The sequence below is a fragment of the Ornithodoros turicata genome, chromosome 6 (genome assembly GCF_037126465.1).
Source record: "Ornithodoros turicata isolate Travis chromosome 6, ASM3712646v1, whole genome shotgun sequence".
Lineage (NCBI taxonomy): Eukaryota > Metazoa > Arthropoda > Arachnida > Ixodida > Argasidae > Ornithodoros > Ornithodoros turicata.
The window spans coordinates 7,923,435-7,930,946 of NC_088206.1; the positions used below are offsets into that span (position 1 = coordinate 7,923,435).

A 7,512-nucleotide genomic window follows, 5' to 3' on the forward strand; every position below is an offset into this window, starting at 1 on the left:
CGCGCCAATTCATTTCATTCCCCGCATCACCACGAGCATTGGGGCAGAGCATCGCCCCTAGCGATGAGACTCCCCATTCATCGTCTTAAAAATAAAGTTGTTGTTGTTGTTGATACCGCGAATATTTTACGCATTTTTTTTAAGTCAGTGTTTCTCAAATCTTTCCAGTACGTGACCCCTTTGAGCATTAACAACTCTACAATGACCCGCACCTTTATAAGCCTTCCGAAAATTTACTTTTTTCGACGAAGCAGATACATTTACATTGTACTTTATTTAAAGGGCATTAACCACAAAGAGAGCTACAAAAAAAAATGCATATTAATGTTTTTTTAAACATGATGATGATTTAAATACATGATAAAACAATCTGGTGTTCTGAGGCTGGAACACATAGAAGGGACAGATACAAACAAAGCCTCACTTTGCCTGATAAAAACAATGAAAAACAATATAACAATAATATAACAATATAAACAACAATACAATAAATACAATAAATACAACAAATACAACAAATACAACAAATACAACAATATAAAAACAATAAAAACAATGTTGATTTAATCATGTATTTTAATGAGAAGGATGTGTTTGCTTTCTTGATGAAGGGGTTCATTATTTCATTCCCCACATCACCACCAGCAATGGGGTCGATTATCGCCCCTGGCGATGAAACTCCCCGTTCATCATCTCGCAATAAAGTTGTTGTTCGTTCTTGATACAAGCAAATCAATACATTGGTTTGTGTGGCTCAAGGCATGTCGCATGTCTGCTTGGACCCTCCATGACCCCCAGAAAAAGGCTCGTGACCCATTTGGGGGTCATGACCCGCAGTTTGAGAAACACTGCTTTAAGTGCATCGTCCGCGACGAGCGCTTTCGCAACATGGTCGGTGTACAAGCAGCAGCTTGAAGCGTGCCGGCGCTGTACATTGCGACATGAGGGTGTCATGCGCCCGCCTGAACCAATCACGGACGTCTGCAGACTTATGTGCGGAGTTGACTTGTGCATGAGTAACTTTGGAGTACCTCTCCTCCTCGTTGGCGCACCCCTCTCATACCAAGCGTTTATGGTATTCATACCACTCTCGCGTATTTCGCATTGTTGCCATGTGACGCTAAAGCTGACCAGCACCACCTATACAGTGTCGGGACGTAGTCTGCTACAGCCATTCACCGCATTCACCGACTTAAAATGTAACATTCAATCATTTTCGAATTCCTTTTTCCCCAAGGCTGCCATTGAATGGAATAACCTCCTGCCCCACATCGTTACCATAACTGACCCGTCTCAATTTCGTAATTCTATTTCCAGTGTATAAATCTTGCGCCATTTACGACACCGTGTGTAACCTACCTGTATAACGTTGTTCCTGTTGTTTCCATTTGTTGTTACTGTCTTACTGCCTGTTTTTCTATGTATTATTTTTTTCCTCCTATGTAACGCCCGTATGGGACTTTTGGGAGTGCGATAAATTGATTGATTGATTGATTGACTTCAAACACGGGCTTTCTATTACTACAAGTGGCTGCCCATACGACTGCAGGTGGCTCGCCCTTGCGGCAACCGATGCGTGGTCGTGACTGGCGGACTCTTATGATTACGTGGCCTCGTTTAAGCGATCAGGCTTTGATTACTGTAGATGGTGTTGCCTCTGCTGCACCTACACGCCCTGTGCAAAGAGGGCACTCGTTGTTATTATTGACCACTGTCTCAGTCTGTGGCTTGTCTTCTGCGAACAATGCGTCCCTCGTGGCAGTGACATGGGGACAATGTCCTTCCTTTGGTGGAGGTCGGACGTCCTGTCATGTAACGTCATGGAACAACGGACCAGAAGGATACAGAGCGGCAGTGAAGCCAGTAGCAAAGCCATTGTTAGCCACTGACCAGTGCCATGACCATATCGGACTGGAGAATCATTTCATTTGATTTCTCCAGACTAGGAGGCATGCCGCTCGTGTAACGATATCAGTTGACATAAAAGGAGCAAAAGGATGCCAGGAACATGACAGTTGTCGTCACCATCATGATCACCATCGTCGTCATTACAAACAACAACGTAAACAACGTATGCCGATGAACGAAGAAAACAAAGACGATGCTATTTTTGTCGAAGCTGCTGGTCCTGTTGCATATATTCGTTTGGAGACATACTGGGTTTATTCCCATATGTCGCGGGACTACAAATGCATAACCTCGCCGCCGTAACCAGCGTAGTGATATCTCACTGAAAGCTGCGGGGGACTAAAGCGACGGACTTCTTATCAGCGTAAGTAGTCGCTACTGCACTGGTAATTTCCACGGGCATGCAAAGTGTGTTGCAGCAGTTGCCACATTTACTCCACGCTTGGTCGTGGGCATAGGTACCCAGGATAATACTGAAGATACGCCAGTAAACATTCTAACCCGCAGTCGACGGGGGCGCTCGCTGTTCTGGTAGACTAACACGTGCAGAGAGTAGTCCTCAAGACGAACTCCAAAATAACTCCGAAGAATATTTTCATTCCATAAATACAGACGGAATGACTGCGCTGCATTCCCTTTGAGGAGGACCGTTACCAACCGTCATGGAGGTTATCACAAAGAGGTATCTTTTGTCCAGTTGTGACAGGACGGCTTCAAGATGGCCCAACCAGCAGCCCAACCTGGACCGTCCCGTCAGCCTGGGTATTCCCTGCGCCCCCCCGCTCCGCAACCTGTCCCTTCTGCCGCACAGCGTCCCGCAGCGGCACCTGCCGGCGCACCGGATATCGCACCAGCCCCATTAGACGCAGGTGGCGAAGGTGGCCCTGCAGCAGGACCTCACGTGCCCGGAACACCCGACGCCGAGCTTCCTGATCCCGATTCTCTGTTCCACAAAGGCATGGCTGACGAGGATCCTCCACCCGATATTATGGGCACGATTGCCCTGTTGATGGTGGCGGTCTTTGCCACAGTGTGTGTGTTTGCGCTTGTAGTTGCCATCATGCGCTACTATGAGCGTACCAAAGAGGAGTCTGACCGTAAGACGGCGAAGACAACTGCTCGGAATGCGTCGACGACTCCAAAGAACCGATCTGCGGTAAAAGCACTTAACTCTTGTAACGAGATGGAGAATGTGTTGGTTGAGGGTCATGATGAGAGAACGCACAAGAAGACACGGACGGACAAGGAACGGCGTTCCCTAGCGCCGCGTTTATTGAAGACAACCGACGGCAACACCTAGACCGACGGGTCCTCTGATACGAAGGTGACCTCAACTGAAAAAATGTCGACTGAAGGTTACTTTCGTAGCAAAGGACCTGCCGGTCTCGGTGCTGTCGTCAGTTGTCTTCAATAAACGTGTTACTAGTGAGCGTCGCCTCTTGTCTGTCCGCAGGGGCAGATTTAGGGGGGTTCCGGATGTCCTGACCCCCCTCAATTCCAGACTTGAACATAGGGTTCAATGGACCAATCCCAGCATGTACCCGGCAATTGTCCATGGCGGACCCCCCTCGGAAAAATCCTTGATGCGCCCCTGTCTGTCCGTGTCGTGGTGTGCATTCTCTCATCGTGGGGGGTAGGTTCCTGGTGACAACTGCGGGAAGTGATGCACTATACCTAGGGAGTGTTTTTCGGGTTAAACCCGATTCCGCTCGGTTATTCCTCCCGAACTGACCACCGACCAATTCGGGTTAAACCCAATTTCTCCCCGAACTCCAGCCACTATGATATCCTCAAGTGACGTTTCCACTGAAGACGAAGAAAGGTCGCCACGTATAACATGTAAGAATGGGTCACTTACGTTCCCAGCAATGCACCGATGTGTGTCAACACTGTCTATTCCTTCGGGGATTACCGCTGGAAGGTCACGATCCCGCAAAAAAAGAAAAAAAAAAAGAGAGATTAGGAAATGACTTAATAGAAAAGAGGAGAAACAAACACACCCGATAACACCCGAAGGCACAGTTATTGTCCGATTTCTCCCCGAATTACAGATATAAAAAATAGCGCCCGATTTTTACCCCCCGAATCTGAGAAAGGCATTTAACCCGAAAAAGTCACTCCCTAATTATATACCGTAGGCGAAGCTTGAGTAGGAAAGTAGTAACAAAGACCTGTGGCTCATCATTGAATCTGATGAGTAACAGGATGACGACGCCCTTCAGCATACCAGAGGAGATAATGAGGCTAGTGCAGTGACGTCACGTGACACTGGAAACCATATTGCCGCACCGGAGTCACAGTAGGAGGGCATTGCGTGATTTGTCGCGTTGTGCGTTCAGTTACGAGAGGCAAATCTGAAAACACGCTCTGCCGCCTCATTCGGCCCGTAGTAAGACGCCTGCGACGCATGCCCATGTTTTCCCATGTCACCTGCCTCCAAGGTGGTCAAAGGCTGCGCGTGACGTCATCCCCACGGGCCTCATTAATTGGATCATCACCTCAGGCACACTGAGGCATTGCTACCAACGATTTACGCACTGGCTGTACCACATATTTCTCTCTCTCTCTCACGCAGCGATGGGACATCACCGAATACCCAGCTATAGAAAACGAAACGATAGTCAACGAAACAACAGTCACCGAAAGTTCCGCTACCGAAGGAGTTACTTCTTAACCGGCTGGTCACTGCAGAGTTCGTCAGCAGTTCAGTGAAGCAGCAGCGTCTTCTACCAGTGTTCTTACCCGGGAAAGGCTCTTATTCCTACATCATGGCTGTAACATACAGGAGAACAGTAAACTCCAACCCCATTGTCACAACTTATTTTTCGCTGCCTCGTATTCAATACCCACCGCCAGCACGAGTTTACTATTTATCGATTCGCATTCAAGGACATCCCTTTTTGAGCAGCCATTTCAGATTTTTATGATCGAGGAAGATTGCACTATAATAAAAAAAAAAAAGAGAGCAATTTTAGTCTTTTTGTGGACTAGATGCGTTGCCAGAACTATTCGTCCTTTTCCAGACTAATCGCATACAAGTTTATGCACAGCTTAGGAGCCTTGCAGTGCTTGGGACTATGGGGAAGCTGTAATTGCTTCCAAATTTGCTTCTTTCTTTTACCGAAAGTGTACGCGCTACAAGAAAAATCTGTTTATCCGCTACTTTGTCCTTTCTGAACTTGTTTTTAATCATTGTTTCATTGTGACATGAACCTACACTCCATAAGTGTAGTCACTTATGGAGTGTCAATTAAGTGCTGAAAGATGGAAGCCACTGAGAAGGTTAGCCAGCTGTAGGACTCGAACCCACATACTTGCACATATGGGTCTTACCCACATACATGCACATGGACATATGGGTCGTCCTTGGCAAAAAGTCTGGTCGGAATTCACATGCATCGCAAGGTGGGGGCAGAGGGGGCAGTTGCCCTCCCCTACCTGAGTTTTTGCTGCTCGAAGCGTCGAAGCTGAAAGAAGCGTCCACACTGGTCGAAACACAGGCAGAAGAACGGACGTTGCCCCGTATCAGTCGGCCTTTTCTCCCCAAGTACAGATGCGGAAGAGAGTCAAGTTTGACAGAGAGAGTTTGAAGAGACAGAGTTTGAGAGAGTTTGTGTTTGAGTTTGATATTTGACCAAGACAGAGTTTGAGTTATAACAAGGGGGGGTTGGTCGGGAGTAGCTATGTTTGTTCAATATATGCACTTCAACTGCGGATGGCTTGCTGGGCAGAAATCCAAACATAATAACCCGAAAGCACCCGAATGTATCAGTAACACCCGATTTCACTCCGAATTACAGGTTCGAAAATAGCGCACGAATTTCCCTCCCGAATCCGGTGAAGGCAATCGAACCCGAAAAAGTTGGACCCTATACAGGGTGTTTCAGTTAAATCCCCGGGCTAAATAATTCGCGAACCGGTGCACCAATCGAATAACTTTCTTTTTTACAAGTATCTGTCCAATACTGCCTACAAGATGCGCATCGCGTGAATGAGCGGGAGGCGCTCATTATTTAAATAAAAATGCAAATGAGTTTCGTAAAAAAGCGTAACTTCTAAAGCAGGGCTCTGTCGGTATTAAAATGGGTACTACCCCTTTTGGGACCTTCAGTGGACACCTTTCAGAGAAAAATCTGCCACCGAAGCGGGTCATTTGTTGCAGTAATTAATTGGTTTCGGTTTACGTATTTTTGTCGCGGCTGGTCGCGGCGAAGCGCAAAAGGACGTAATTCATTGGTGTAATTCATTGGTGTAAGGACGTAATTCATTGTTGGATAAGGGAGTGAAAGAGCGTCTTTTTGCGCTTCGCCGCGACCAGCCGCGACAAAAATACGTAAACCGAAACCAATTAATTACTGCAACAAATGACCCGCTTCGGTGGCAGATTTTTCTCTGAAAGGTGTCCACTGAAGGACCCAAAAGGGGTAGTACCCATTTTAATACCAACAGCGCCCTGCTTTAGAAGTTACGCTTTTTTACGAAACTCATTTGCATTTTTATTTAAATAATGAGCGCCTCCCGCTCATTCACGCGGTACGCATCTTGTAGGCGGTATTGGACAGATACTTGTAAAAAAGAAAGTTATTCGATTGGTGCACCGGTTCGCGAATTATTTAGCCCGGGGATTTAACTGAAACACCCTGTATACGTACCTTGATTCTGAGGTATTATGCTACATAATGCTAATAGCCACAGTTCCTTCGCGGTGCTACCGTGGAATTTAAAAAAAAATACATAATGCTAATATTTCTGTGTGCGAGCGACACTCGTAATGGGTCCTGTCTCTCGTTGTACTCCCCGCTATAGTTTGTAAGCGCAGCAGACATTTTGTTTTTCGCTCAAAACAACTAGGCTATGTTTCAGTAATATATAGTACCACTGGAGATAATCATTCTCGAAATTGCGTCCTGTCTTCCACAAGCCATTCGCGCTGCTATTTCAAGCCTTTACTCCCGACATACTGGTGACCAGAGCTACGCTGTTTCTTTTTTTATTTTTTCGTTTTTTTAAAAATTATTTTGTCTGCCGGACAAATAATCGCCCGCTTCAGCTCAGCCGTGCGAAATGGTCCACACACAATCATGCTGGTATACACGCTGGAGATTATCGGCAAAGCCCTCCACCATTCCCTGCGGGTCTCTCCCTTTTTTGTTGTTGTTTTTTTTTTTTTTCGGTCTTTGTAGAATGCAATAGGTGGTCGTAAATCACTCGCTTCTCGGCGCTCACTCTGCCTTCACAATGGCAATCTAGTGGAGTTTAGAAAGAAAAAAAAAAGAAGAGAGAGAGAGAGAAAAAACTGGATATCTTGGCGTAGACTTTGTCATGTCTTAGACTTGTCTCTGTCTTTCGATACAGCGGCGGAATTAAGTTTGTAAAAGGGAAACAGTTCTTTTACTTTTGTTTGTTTGTTTTTGGGAAGATGAAGCCCTTCTTCGGAACTCAACTGGGTGAGCGATAAGAGTAGTCGAGATAGCGAAACGTCTGGGTTATGATGGGGGTGGTGATTGCGTTCTGTTTCTTTCGTTTGTGTGGCGAGCATGGTACCCGTGGAATAAACATGAAATGAAGGCTCAAGATGCAAGTGTGGAAGCGTAGCCACACGAG

The 7,512-nt window shown here is 46.4% G+C and overlaps 1 long non-coding RNA gene across 1 annotated transcript; it reads left to right on the plus strand.

Moving 5' to 3' along the window:
• The first annotated feature begins 2,081 nt into the window (after positions 1-2,081).
• LOC135397602 (uncharacterized) lies at positions 2,082-4,716 on the plus strand. Its single transcript, XR_010423671.1, has 3 exons — positions 2,082-2,272; positions 2,606-3,064; positions 4,484-4,716. It is a non-coding gene; the product is annotated as an uncharacterized LOC135397602 (long non-coding RNA).
• Positions 4,717-7,512: the final 2,796 nt, after the last annotated feature.